This window comes from Panthera uncia (assembly GCF_023721935.1).
Source record: "Panthera uncia isolate 11264 chromosome A1 unlocalized genomic scaffold, Puncia_PCG_1.0 HiC_scaffold_17, whole genome shotgun sequence".
Classification (NCBI taxonomy): domain Eukaryota; kingdom Metazoa; phylum Chordata; class Mammalia; order Carnivora; family Felidae; genus Panthera; species Panthera uncia.
Window position 1 is genome coordinate 108,856,798 of NW_026057577.1, and position 15,343 is coordinate 108,872,140.

Consider the following 15,343-nt stretch of genomic DNA (forward strand, 5'->3'; position numbering starts at 1 on the left):
ACTACTTCATGTCTATTTTTCTGCTAGCATTGTATAAAGGTACACAATAAATAATTATAATAAGGCATAATAGTGCTTATATTAAAAATATTTAACCACCAGTATGGCATGGACAATTGGTCAGAATGCCAGAATGTCATACTGGTATCTGCCAGGGAAGTACCGGCCCTACAGTAAGAGCTATCATACTATTGTATTGTTTTAGAATTTATAAGACATTTTTATATCAAGTATCTCATTTGAATTTCATAGCATTGGCAGCGAGGCATGATTATCCCCACTTCACATATAAAAATGATCAGAAAGGTAAATGATTTTTTCCACTGCTTTCCATAGCCAGTTAATCGTAGAAATGGGAATTAAAATTGGGAGTTACGACTCATTATCCAAGAATGTTCCACCTTTCTGCACAGTGTCTGGCTTCAAGGAGCAAATGATCCTGTTGGAATAATGTATGCATATGTATGAAACAAAGACAATACACTTAGTGGAACAAATACATATATATGTGTGTGTGTGTGTGTGTGTGTGTATATATATATATATATGTGTGTGTGTGTGTATATACATATATATATATATATACACACACATATATACACATATATATGTATACACATATATGTATATATATAACAAATATAATAATTTATATAACAAATATTATATATATATATATATATATATATATATATTAAACACATGTGTTTCACATTCAGAGAAAAAAAGAGGAGGATTGAAGGTATAAAATTGATGTCCCCAAAATGGTGGGCACTATTAAATATTCCTGGAATGAAGGAAGTTTCACAGTTCTAAATGTTCTACATCAAATGTATCTTTGCCATCCCCTCTCCATGTCCAACTGTGACACTAGTCCAAGCCTACAGAGGCTTGCCCCTCAAAGTGTGATCCTTAAATAAGCAGTATCAGCATTTCCTTGGAGCATGTTAGAAATGCAACATCTCAGCCCCCTGCCCCCACTCCCCACAAGACCTACTGAGTCTAAATTTTCACAAGACCCCAAGGAGACTTGTATGCATATTAGAGTTTCAGAAGGACTACTCTAGATCACCTTCATTACTCAGATAAGTTCTCTGCATCCTCTAATACGATTTCACAGCCATTATTCACCACCACCACCCATCCCAGCTCTTCTACTGGATGTTCTAGAACTTATGGTCTCTACCAGAAAAATCCTCTATATCTTCAAACTTCCTTTAACTTCTCCACCACATGATGCGTGGGGTGCTCATTATGAAACCTGCTTCTCTTGCAGGCTTCTCAAGCGAAAACTGTTTTTTACCTTCCATACCCCCTGCATTGTAAAGAACCTGCAAGTGAAGCTAGGTGCTCTCCTTTATCCTCACAATCACTTATAGTAAACCATTTCCTCCTCCCTTCCAAAATCCTGCTGTTTTTGAAGCATATGCCATTAAGCTCTACCACCTGTTATCATGCCTTGCTGCGGTCACCTGCCATTGTCCTTAGCTTCCTTAATCACTGAAAACTTAGTCTCAAAATCACCGTCATACTCTTCACCCCTTCTATACCACTATCTCTTTACCTCCTCTCCTAACAGCTACGTCAGCATTCTGGACCACTTCCACACCAATGCCATGGTCACCATCCAATCCCTGTGCCTCTCAGCACTTTACTACCTGAATTTTCTCCTTCACCTCATTTCAGCTCCCTACTACCATGGCCATACACTAGACCTTCTTATTACTAATAACTACATAGCTTGTGAAATATTTGTTTCAAACATTTGCTCTTATTTCTGCAACTAAGTTAATTTTATAATCTCCCATAGCCTCCTGTACAAATTCTTTTTTTTTAATTATTTTAATGTTTATTTATTTTTGAGAGAGAGAGACACACACAGCAGGAATGGCAGAGAGGCAAGAGAGAGGGAGACACAGAATCTGAAGCAGGTCCCAGGCTCCAAGCTGTCAGCACAGAGCCCAATGTGGGGCTCGAACCCACGAACCATGAGATCATGACTCAAGCTGAAGTCCGGTGCTCAACTGACTGAGCCACCCAGGCACCCCTTTGATTCTTTTTTTTTTAATGTTTATTTATTTTTGAAAGAGAGAGAAGAGAGACAGAGTGCGAGCAGGGAAGGGCAGAGAGAGGGAGACAGAATTGGAAGCAAGCTGCAGGCTCCAGGCTCTGAGCTGTCAGCACAGAGCCGGATGCAGGGCTCGAATTCATGAATCTTGAGATCGTGACCTGAGCTGAATTTGGACACTTAACCTACTGAGCCACCCAGGCACACCATCCTGTACTAATTCTTTAACTACCATTAGGACCTCCAACACACCAGCCCCATCACTTTTCACTGTCCATTGCCTATCTTATGCCCTCCGTTCCTCCTTTGTTCTTTTAGGTGCCATGGTCAACCTCTATATTCACTCCCTTATATATTACCCAAACCCTGGATCCTCTTCCCTCCTTTAGTCCAGTTTGGGAAAAACCCAACTGTAGTTTAACTCAATCCTCCACCTGTTGTGCAACTGCACTCAAGCACCTGAAAGGGGTTGGAGAAAAACTCACTACAGGTCTTGTCTCTCTTTAAATCTGTGACCACCCAACTCCAAGCGGGCCTCTCGTACTACCCAGCAATTTCACTATATCCCCCAACTAATTCACTCTTCCATTGTCCAAGGTGAACGTTCACACATTCTCATCTCCTCCAAAATCCTCAATGCTCTCTCCCTCTCCTCACTCTCAGCGCTTGACTCACTTTGTATTTCACTGAGAAAATCATAGCAACCAAAAGGGAACTGTCACATCTTTCCACCACCAAATCTGTCAACCCACCTGCTTCTCTGCCCATCAGCTGTTTTCACATCTGTATAAAACCAAACCCTCTACCTGTGCACTAGATGACATCCCCTCTCACCAACCAAAGACTTCGCTCTTATGACCATCATCTCTTTCTCCTCTTCGTCAATTTCCCCCTAAATATTATATCATTCCCAACAGCCTACAAATACGCTACAATTTCATCTATTTTTTAAAAGATCCCTCCAGTGGCCTCATGTCTCTCGCCAGCTGTTTTGTTTATCTACTCACCTTCAGAAAAAAAATTCCTAGAAATAGGAATATATTCATTCCCTCATATTTTATTCTCTTTTAAACCACTTTGGGCAGGTTTTTTTTCCCCCCATGAGTATGCAGAAGCCAGTTATCAGTCTCTAACAAATCCCATCTTGCCAAATCTAAGGTTAGTTTTCTACTCCAGTCTGTACTCTGCAATTCTCCCCTCCTTTTCCAGTCCCTCTTGTGCTCTAGGCATCTTGCTGGGTCCTGTTCCAACTAACAACCAATTCTCAATTAACCTGGGAAGTATTAATTACTTCCAATTTAACATACTTCTTATCCACTTATCCTAGAGAGATCCAAACTTAATAACAGCCTCTTATTAAAAACAAAAACAAATAATCGTGGGGCGCCTGGGTGGTTCAGTCGGTTGAGCGTCCGACTTCAGCTCAGGTCATGATCTTGCAGTCCGTGAGTTCAAGCCCCTCATCTGGCCCTGTGCTGGCAGCTCAGAGCCTGGAGCCTGCTTCGGATTCTGTGTCTCCCTCTCTCTCTGCCCCTCCCCTGCTCATGCTCTGTCTCTCTCACTCTCAAAAATGAGTAAATGTTAAAAAAAATTTTTTTTAATTAAAAAAAAATCATAAAGAAGCGAGACTCTGAGGAATGCAATCATGTAACAGTATTTTAGGAATTATGACAGAAAGTCTCATAATTTATTACCTTTGGAGACATAAAGCAAGTCCTGTCATCTCTTGGGGACTCCATTTCTCATCAGTAAAATGAGAAGGTTAGAGTCAGAAAAATTCTAAGTTTAATTAGGTATGAGAGAGAAACTCTAGGTATCCTTAGAATGAGATGTATTATTGGTCATGACTGAAGTCAGAACCAGTAATGTGTGAAGATTATGGAACTGGTTATATCATTGCTGCAAGAGGAAGCACCATAATTCTCTGATCTGTCAAACATGAGAAAATAGCAACCACCAATCTGGCATTATATCAGGGCCCGGGAAAGCATGGTCCAATCACAGAACTTGCTTGAAATATGCCTCCTCCCTGCTTCTCAGAGCATGAAATTACTTAATAGGGGGAAACAAGGGAATTTCATTTTACAGTCAGCGATAAGACATATAATTCAGAGATTCTGGAAATTAGGGAAAGAAAAGCATATGAAAAAGGCTAGGATGTCAGGAGAGACATTTCAGCATAGATGAAGACTGGGAAGGTTTGGATTTCCCCAAAATGTCACCCACTGTACAGTTTTATCATGCACCCACTTTGTGGCTTCTATGTTGTAACTGAGAAACTCACAGTCATTTTTATATAATATGTGGTGATTGATGCTCAAGAATACTTAGATAATTTAGAAAAACTAAAATGTCAAGTGTGTATCCTCCCATAATGTCAAATTTGCCTTATTCTATTTATTCACTTTAGTATTTCACAGCAGGAAGGGATCTTAAAAATCATAGTCCAGGGATGCCTGGGTGGCTCAGTCGGTTAAGCGGCCAATCTCATGGCTCAGTTCACGATATCACAGTTTGTGGGTTCGAGCCCTGCCTTGGACTCTGTGCTGACAGCTCTGAGTCTGGAGACTGCTTCGGATTCTGTGTCTCCCTCTCTCTCTGCCCCTCCTCCTCTCTGTCTCTTTCTGTCTCTCAAAAATAAACATTTAAAAAAAGTTTTTGAAAGTCACAATCCAAATATCACCTTTTCAGATGATGACACAAAAGGTCAACATATTGGACAGGTAAAACAAATACACCTTTCAATCTAGGTTGGCATTCTCCAGTTTTCGTCAAGTAATAGCAGAAAGTAAAACAGCAAGTAATGTATATTAAGTGCTTTCCATGAGTCAGGGATGTGGTACGCATTTGCCATTATTATTTCACTTCACCCTGTCAACAACTTATGAATTTGTTACTATTATTATACTTCTCCTATAAACAAGGGATCTTCTCTGAGAATGATTAAGTCACCATTGCAAGTTATGTTGAATTCAAATCCAGGTTTCTTGTTCCATAGTTTAATCTCTAAATCACAAGACTATCGTCCTGTTTCACTGTTGGATGCAGGTTACAGAAGACCAAAAACTTCATAGATATGTCAAACATTCCCAGTATTTCCAAAACTGGCTCTAAATATGGACCTTCCTGCCAGGGCTGAGATGTGTGTAAGCTGGGATGAAATGGGAAATTTGGAGGACTCATGCTGGGAAAACTCTGGAAGACCTACAAAATATGGCAGATGAAGGACAACATGAGGACATCACACTGTTCTCTTCTATTTTGCCAGCACTCTTGGCTCCCAGCATACCGTGGCCAGCATGCATCAAGGGCATAGAATATTTTGTTTATTGGCAAGATGTTTTGAGACTTGGTTTCTCTTCAGGGATTAGAAATTTTAAAGTATGAATATAAGTTAATTAATGGACTTCTATTTTTAACCAATATACCCAACCATGAATCCAGATGACCACTGCTATTTTAAAAGCAGTTGCCTTATGAAGCTGCCCAGGTAAATTGATGAAAGAGAAACAAACAATGTAAGTTAGATAGTAGTCCAGGTGGAAAAGATCTCTTTGGCTTATCTGTTCCAACCCCCTCATTATATACAAAGGAGAAATTAAAGTCCAAATGTAGGCATGTAACCTGTCCAAGTTCATACTGTGAGCAGAATCACATCTAAATCTAGAACCCAGATCTCCTGACTTTCAGTCCAGTGTTCTCACCACTATCACTTTTGGTTTAGTAAATTCTGCATCTAATTCAAGCAAGCAGAGAAAAAATATATATAAAAGAAAAAACACAGGAGAAAAAGCAAGTCTAATGGAGACCACGAAATGATTACCACAGAAGGGAAGAATCACATATCCTTTCATGTCTGTAGTTTAGAGAATAAGTAAAATAGGTACTGTTACAGCATATTTTCATTTCTGATGAGCTGAAGACTCAGAGAGTGACACATCTATTCATATATTTGCTCATGTAGCAAATGCCACTGAGTGTTTGCTGGGTGCCAGCTATTGTGTCGAGTGCTGGAAACACTGCCGGAAGTGAAATAGATACGGTCCCTACTTGCATGAAGTTTACATTGCAGAAGAGCAGACAAACCACGAGATAAATCAAGTAAGCACAACAGGATAAAGTAGTGAACCATCAAACACATTACAAGTTGAGATTGCCAGGAAGGTAATAAACTAAGGACTCTAATAAAAAATAAGAGTATGCTTGCTTTAGGTGGGGTGTTCAGGAAAAGACTCTGAGCAAGTGACATTGAAGCTGAGAACTGAACCATGAGGAAGAGGCAGTTTTGCAGTGCACCAGGAGAAGGAACATTTCAGGCTGAAGTAGCTGCACATGCAAAGACCCTGAGGCAGGAAAAGAAGGTATGTCAAGGAACTGAAAGAATTCTTCTGTTCCTGAAAGGCAGGGGGTAAGACTGAGAATGAAAAAGGATGAAGTAGAAGTAAGAGCCGACCAAATGCTGTGGGACCTTGCAGAACATAGTGAAGGTGTTGGAATTCATCCAAATAGAAGAGGAAGTTAATGGAGGATTTCAAGTTGGGAGGATTTCAAAATGATTCTTCTTGCATTTTATGAAGATCACTTTGTCAAGATCACATGGGCTACATTAAAACCCAACAAGGACTAACACTCAGGAATCCCAACTCTGTGCATGGTAATCTTGAACAAGTCAATTTTCTCTCCCATTGTCACCTCACATCATCAGTGGGTATGCCAAGGGAGTTGATGGATATAAAATCTCTTTGACCAAGCAACCAGAGCCAAACTAACCCCAAGAGTAAAGAAGCACCTTCCTTCTTTCTTCAAAGTGCCCCAGCATGCACAGGGTTCTCAGTAAAGGCTGGAGAAGGTGACAGCTCTTACCCAGTTCTCTTGCATTTTCTCCTCTCTTCCTCACAACAATACCAACAGGATATATAATTCCGAGCCTGATTTATATATGAGAGAAATGAGCTGAAGTTAAAATGACTCTTCCATCAACAGGAAGTCAGAATCTAAGACTCTTGGTGTCTGGCCCCAATCTTAATTAATTATACTTTTTATTAAGTCCCTTCCCCAACAAGAAGCTCTTAAGATCTTCAGCCTGTGACAGTGGGTAAAAAATCAATACAAAGTTCCAAACCACCCTTTCTTTTAATAAAATATATATACATTTCTGCTCAGATTCACCAATGTCTCCAGGGAATCTACATGGCTTAGTTTAAATTACAACTAACCCAGTGTCACAATAATCCTCTGATATCATCCTATGACGTGAAGTCACCAAGACCCACTGTAAATAGTACTTGAGCTCTAGGAAGGACAGAAAGAAATATATCAAATGATGCCTCACACTAATGGGTTTGGAGACCAAGAAAGCAAAGATAAAAGAGTAAGAGGTCTTACTGACAGCTAGACTGGACATGTGCTAACAAGTCAGCTCTGAGCCCTGATAGTGTTCACTTATCTCCTCAAGGCTTCAGGTCCATTCATAATACCCTCCAAAATGAGCCAGGCTTTATTAGGAGGTTCCGGTCAGGGGCCTTAAGTGACTAAATAAAGTTTAATATTTGGGGTGGGGAGTCTTCTGGATTTATTTTCATTTCCATCAATTCACGTGCTGAAGAAGATAAAGTTTGTTCTCTAAAAGCCTTTGGAAGCAGAATTTAGTGGAAGAATATATCAGACAAAGAGATGGGGAAAAAAGATGCTTCACCTTCCAGCTCAATCAACCTGCCTCTTGCTTACTGGGTACCTTAAAGAGGCTCTCCCACCTAGGCCTTTTTTTTGCTCATCTCTAAGCGGAAAAGTTAGCTTAGATTATTTCTCAGGGCTCCTTAGCTCTAATAATCCATCATTTTGTATACAAACGCCAAATTAACTACTCTCAACAGGTCATGAATCTGAGCTTTTCTAGAGACAACAAAGGGTTAATAGGAAGACATCCAAGTAGTTCTCAGTTTTATCTATTACTAGTGGTGCCTATGTGTACATGTGTATATACTGGACAGTTTATGACTATCCAAAGAAAAAACAAGACTGCCAGTTCTTCAAGGAACTGGCAGATGTCTTTGCTAACCTGGGAGCCTTCATGAATATGTTTATGGAAAACAATATAATTACAACAAAATAAAATACCTGTGTGAGGACCTGCATCCATCCCATTTACTGCCAAGGGCTCATCTCCATTAACTCCAACACCCCTTCAGTGACAAAGCACATACATGAGGAGGAAAGGAGATGGGCTTATGACTCCTCACTCCTCTACTGCCTCTAACTTGGGATACGTTCATGCTGCTCTGTGTTCAGGCCTATATTCCAGCATTACCATGGCAACATTTTCCCATCAGTGAAACATGACATGGTAATGAAGACAGCTGCTGTATAATGAGCTGGGCCTAAGCAAGGACAGAGCCTCGAAAGGGTAGAGGGGAAGGATTACAAGGGCTTGCATCCTGGTCCTTATCAGAAGGGTTTCCCTGGGAGAGGGAAATGGATTATACACAATTCTTATGTCAAGACTTGGAGTTCAATGTTTCAGACATTTTGGCTGCTAATTTGTGACATTCTCATCAGGCCTGGCCTCTGTGACTACTATAAATTGCATCTTGATCATCCAAATGTGTACTTCCCACTCATGACAAATGTGTCAGTGTGTGGGAACTCATTTGATGGTTGCAGACCTCTGGCCATGGAGATTTATTTTCCTGGAGGTTCCAAGGCTATCTTTTCTTCATTTGCAGTAACTAAGAAGGAATCCAAGAGCTGGAACTCTTCAGTGTTGTGGAGAGATGGTATCACTTGGGGAAAACCCATTGGTCTTACTTCATTTTTCTATCCCCAGCGTGAAGCACAAAGTCTTGCATTTGGTAGGAACTGGTGCCTGGATGGAAACATACATTATCCATCACCACTGTCACTAATAAGTAGGCTCCTCTTATTCACTACTGCACCTTGGGTGCCAGAACAATGCCTGGCTTAATAAATGTGTGTTGACTGACTTATTGACCAGCTTCAAGTGGGCCTTTATCACGTCCAGGAACCTTATAATTTTTTATTAATTCAGTTTCCTACTTGCTGACGAGCCTATTTCAGTCATCTCTACTCTCCTCAAACTGCAAGCCCTACTCTGACCTTTCCTCCATCCCAACTCCCTCTCCCTGTCACGTCTTTGATGACTCTCAGCAGAAACCCTGGCCTTGTACTTTACAAAGAAATTGGAGGCCATCAGACAAAGGCCAGAGTCCCTCAACTTCCTGCTACAAAATCTAGAAACCATCTTCCCTTTTCTCACAATAAAGGAAACATATCTTCCTCTTTCCCAAGGCAAGCTCTACCAGCTGTGATTTGCACGCTCCCTTTCCCACATTCCCAGGAACCTTACACTCAAAGTGTCCCTTGGCTGTGTCATATGCTCTCATTCATCCCCGTGTCCTTCCTCTCTTCCCCCTTTCTTTCCCTCCCGCAGCATCTTTCTTCCCTGTTTCTCTTTCAGAGGGGTGCTTTGTTCTCTTAAATGAATCTCTTTCATTAAAAAAAAAACAACAACAATTTTTCACTCAACTCAAAATTACCTTCTTGCACAGCATGTCTCTTCTTCCCCTTCTCAGCCAAACTTCTCAAAATAATGTCTACAATTGCTGCCTATTAATAAATCCTCATTTCCTCTCGTCTTTCTAACTCCCCAATTAATGAAATCTGCATGCCCCATCACTGGTGAAATCTGCATGCCCCATCATTGTGTTTATATACCTGTCATAAAGTCATCCATGATTTTGTCTTGACTTGTTAAAAAATTCAACTTTTTGGGGCACCTGGGTGGCTCAGTCAGTTGAGCGTCCGACTTCAGCTCAGGTCATGATCTCATGGTTTGTGGGTTCGAGCCCCGTGTCAGGCTCTGTGCTGCAGCTCAGAGCCTGGAGTCTGTTTCGGCTTCTGTCTCCCTCTCTATCTGACCCTCCCCTGCTCACCTTCTGTCTCTGTCTCTCTGCCTCAAAAATAAATAAACATTTTTTAAAAAATTTAAAAAAAAGAATTCAACTTCTTGACCTTGTATTGGTTTTACTCCTCTTTTCTTGGGCTCTTTGGGGGAGGTTCTATCTTGATACTAAATGTTGGAGTTTCTCAAGATTCCAATCTAAATCTCCTTCTCATCTGTATTCTTTCCCTAGTCAACCTCACCCATGCCATCAGCTATAATTGTCTTCTATAGGCAAAATCTCACATTTTCTATCACTAGTCAAGGTCTCCCTGTGAGTTCTAGACACCTATATACAACCTTCTCTGGGTTTTTACACATAGCCATCACAAAGGCATATCAAATTCAGCATATCTAAAATTAAACTCATGACTTTTCCCCCTCAGCTCAGACTTACACTGATGCTTAAATTCATGTGAATGGACCTAGGTTTTAACTGGCACAATGAATGTATCACCATCCATTCAATAAATGATTCCATGGATGGGTAATCCTTTCAATTATACCAGCTAAAACTTAGTAATCGTGGTTGTCATATTCCTCTCCTACACTCTCTATATCCAATCAAACACCAAGTTTGTTTTACTTCTTTAAGTAGATCTCCAATCTATCCAGTTCTCTTCATCTCTACTCCATAACCCCAGTGTAAACCACCCTCATTTGCCTTATAGACTCCTACAATTATTTCCTGATATACTTTACTTCTACTGTTAACCCCTCGAATCTGTTCATACAGCAGCTGGAATACTGTCGCAAAATGCAAACCCGGTCATATCATACTACCTTGCTTATGATTCAATAGCTTCATATCACTGTTAGCTGAGTGCCAGAATAGTCAAAATGACCCATAAGGTCCGTAAGGGTGGCTGTACTGCCCTCTCCAGGCTCTTTTCATACCTAATGCCCATTTGCTCTCTGCACTCCAGCCACATGACATCCTTCATTTGGTTTCCCAGATAAATCATGCTTTCGTTAGGCATGGACTCCTTTCATATTCATCTCATTGCTAAAACTCTATCCCTGAGCTCCATCACTTGGTTAACTCCTATGCATCCTCCAATATCACTACTAACTCAGACTTCTTGGCTCTTGCAGACAAGGACAGGTCTCCATATACACTTTCTAAGCACACTGTATTTCTCTTTCATTATAGTTACTCCAGTCATAATCATATATCAACTTAAGTGTTTATTTGATTAAATGACTATCCTGCTACTAGATTCTAAGTTCTATGAGGGCAGAATTATACCTAGCATAGTATCCGATAAACAGTTTAAATACTAATTAATGAATAAACAAATGAACAATGTATTCAATAAATGCTGGTAGTGTTATTAACAGTAAGGAGAGAGCCATAACTCTTTTTCTGTAGACAAATAAATCTAGGGAAAGAGAGTACCTTGAACCCAAGCCCAGCCATGTTCTTTTACATAGCTAATCACGTTTCCATTTTTTCTGAGTCCTAAATACACCTATGGCCTACTCTGGCAAAGCCAAGAGAACCAGTGAAATAAGGATATAAAAATGTTACCTTCACAGTTCAGCTTGTGGACCTCTGTTATTATCTGTCTGGTTTCCTCCTCCTTTCTTCTAGTTGGGAATGGACCTCCTCCGTAATTCACATTAGCCAAGAAATCTACACTAAGCCAATCTCGTTATTTCTTTGAGGAATCTGGCTCTTAAACAGAGATCCAAAATGAGGGACAATAGTGGGAATTAAGCATCAAATGACAGTGACCTGAAGGTGTTGCTCATGAGTATCCCCTACTTGGCCCTTCAAAAGCTAACACTGTTCCTTCCTGGTTTGAAGCCAGGTTGTTTACCTCATCCTTTAACTTCTTGAATTACCCAGTTTGCCACAACTAAGTTGTGTTTATTTATTTGTTTGCTTCTATCGTATTATTAATGCTCTTCATCAAAGAAAATTAACTGATGTAGTCCAGAAGATTAAATTAACAGATAAGATTCTATCCCATATCAAAAATATATCTTTGAGTTTTCATAAAACATTTATAAAACTTAATTCTAGGTCAGAATAAAGAAAAACATCTCAAAATTTTCAAAAGGCAGAAGTTATATAATTAACACTTTAAAATGAAAGATTAAAAAAGCCCTTACATTTAATCATGTAAAAAATTAATCCCAGATTTACAAATCACTTTCAACTAAAATGTGATTGAAGACAAAACTCGATATTACATTTATGCACCCTACTTTAAATCATTTATTGAATGCCTACCATGTGCCAACATACTGGCCAGTGATCACATCTTTTTATTAGATCAAGCCCTTGAATTCTTAGTACAAGAAAATAGCATTTATTGAATGCTTACTGTATTTGAAAACACTGTGCTGTTTGCATCCATATTGCCACATGATCCTCACAGGCGTCCCAATGAGTTAGAATTTGCTAATCCCACTTGACTGAGAAAACTCTGCTTAGACAGGCCATGTCATTTGCCCAAATGCAGTTTCAAGTGGCCAAACTAAACTTCAGCCTACCTGTCACAGAGCCTTAGTGCTTCCCACTACACCATTAACCGGTTTAGTGCCATCACAAAACTGCAAAGCCTATGAGAGAAACATCAGATGAGGTGACCAGAAAGAGACTGTGGGAAACCTGATGACCACAAATAAGACAAATGTCACACAAGCAGCAAATGTGCTGGCCTTCCATTCCCCCCCCTTCTTTCCTTCATGTAAATACCCACCCATTTAGCAAAACATGATTGAGTACTCCTTCTGCTTTGTATGCAGCAGAACTGTGCTGGCTGTGGAAATGGAACAGTGAGTAAGTAAAACAGCAACCTGCCATCATTAATCTTAATATCCTCATTGGGAAGAGTGAGGATTTATTTTTCAAATTTTATTTATTTATTTTGAGAGAGAGAAAGAGAGTGAGAGAGAGGGAACACAAGCAATGTAGGGGCAGAGACAGAGGGAGAGAGAGAATCCCAAGCAGGCTCTGCACTGTCAGTGCAGAACCTGACACGGGTTCAGACCCACAAACAGTGAGATCATGACCTAAGCCGAAATCCAGGGTTGGATGCTCAACCAAATGAGCCACACACATGCCCTAAGAGTGATGATTTAAACAAGAAACCACAAACATCTCTTGGAAACTACAAAGTGTTATTGGAACTCAAAACAACCTGTAAGTGAATTGGGAATAATCCATGCTTTTATGCATAAGGCTACTGAAGTGTGTACATATAAAATAACTTGCCCAAGGACCCATGAGACCAAACATAGTCCTCTTAGATGCTAGAACTGGGGCTGACGTACCCGTTTTCTGATTGATGAGACAGGGTATTCCATCCACTGTTACTCTATTAGTCCCCATTTTCTTCGCTGACCTACATCATGACACTAGCCTTTCCACTGAAACAACCAATGGCAAACCTCAGCTGGAGAGTCTGAGGAAGAACTAATGAAGAGCATATATCATTCTGAAGAGTGTTGGCATTCTTAGTTTATATTCCTTTCAACTTCAACTGCTGTTTATATTTCTCTTCATAGCCCGCTTTGCTATTCCTGGAAAAGACTCCTTCCATAATATTACATTTCCCCTCTCTCCTTGATTTTGGTGTTTGGCCCTAAGGGCAGCTACCAGACTAATTTTAAAAGCAGGCTGTTTAAATTAAGAAGTGCATGCCTGTGTGTATGCGTGTATGTGTGTGCATGTATGTATCAGAGGTGGGAAGGGGAGGAGGAGAGAGACAGAAAGAGATAACAAGCTAGGGAAAGAACAAACATGATTAGAAACTAAAGCATAAAGAGATTACCAATTTTTATTTTAACTTAGGACAAGTCACCACAATCAGATAATCCCTGGGTTTCCTCTAGCTCAGAGAGTCAACAGCTCAAAATTCATTCTGTATAAAGCAATGCCTACTCCTTCCAGTATTACCCCAGGTATTGCTGTGAACTTGATGCAAGAATGGCTGGAAGAGTTGGAACAACCCTAAAAGCCTTGCCCACTCATCCAGCATCTCGCCTAGTCCTCATACTATGCCCAGTTCCCTCCACTTGCAATCACTTCTAGACTCACAGGACCATACTGATTAAGACAGAACTGGACAGGACATCTGGTCCAGGGATTTTCATACTCTAATGTAGAAACAAATCTCCTGGAAGTCCTCTTAAAACGCACACTCTGATTCAGGAGGTCTGGGCTGGGCCCCAAATCGTGCATTTCTAATAAGCTCCCACATGATACTGATGCTGTTGGTCTGTGGAGAACACTGAGTAGTGAGAAGCTTATTCATTTTTGTCTGATTTATAATCCTTTCCAGCAGAAAGGTCTCTAATCTCTCTAAATATCTTCCCTGCTAAGGGGTCCCTGCCTTTCACAGAGCTTCCTTTATTTTTATTCAGAGAATTCAGAGAATCATTCAAAATCTCATCCTTAATTTAAGTCAATACTCACTTGTTAGTAGCGTCTTTACTTGGCTCAAAGAAGCTACATGGAAAACACTGAATTCATCTTCCACATGACAATCTCTTAGAGATTGACAAACTGCTCAATCATTGTACCCTACTGAAGTGCTCATTCCCTGAGGCCAAATCTTTCCCCAGGCTCTGTGCTATCACTTTTCTGATTTCTAATCTCATTACTATCTTGGCTGCCTTCAACTGACTCTTATCAAAATTCCAACAATTTACTGGGATGTCATCTTTTAGTGTCCTTTTCTGTGATGTTTGCCAAGGTCTAGCTTGCTGTTTATTTATTACTTAATGTTAGGGAAATTGTGTGAAAAGGCATTTCAAAGAAAAAAATAGAAAATGATCATTAAACATTTAGAAAAAAAAAAAAAACAGTCAAGTTTAACCCAATGAAAACAATACCGTACCCCAAAAAGTAGTGTTGGCAAGGTTTTGGGGACATGTGAATGTAAATTCAAATTCACAGAGGAACTGTAAATTTAAATAGTCTTTTTAGAAAACCAGAGAGTGAAAGGTGAATATAACATTTTTTTTTTAAATGTTTACTTATTTATTTTGGGAGAGAAGGGCAGAGAGAGAATCCCAAGCAGGCTCCCTACACAGGGCTCCATCCCACCAACTTGAGATCATGACCTGAGCTGAAATCAAGAGTCGGATGCTCAACTGATTGAGCCACGGAGGCACCCCTGAACTTAACTTTTTTTAAGTCTCTAACACGGGCTTACAAAAAAGTTACAAAAAAGTATATTTAGGGTTAATCCTTCTTAATCCTATATTTTTGGCACAGAAATTCTACTTATATGAATCCAGTTATTGGAAATATTTTCATCTCAGTCAATTCTCCCTTACCCTAAATTTTATAACACTACTAT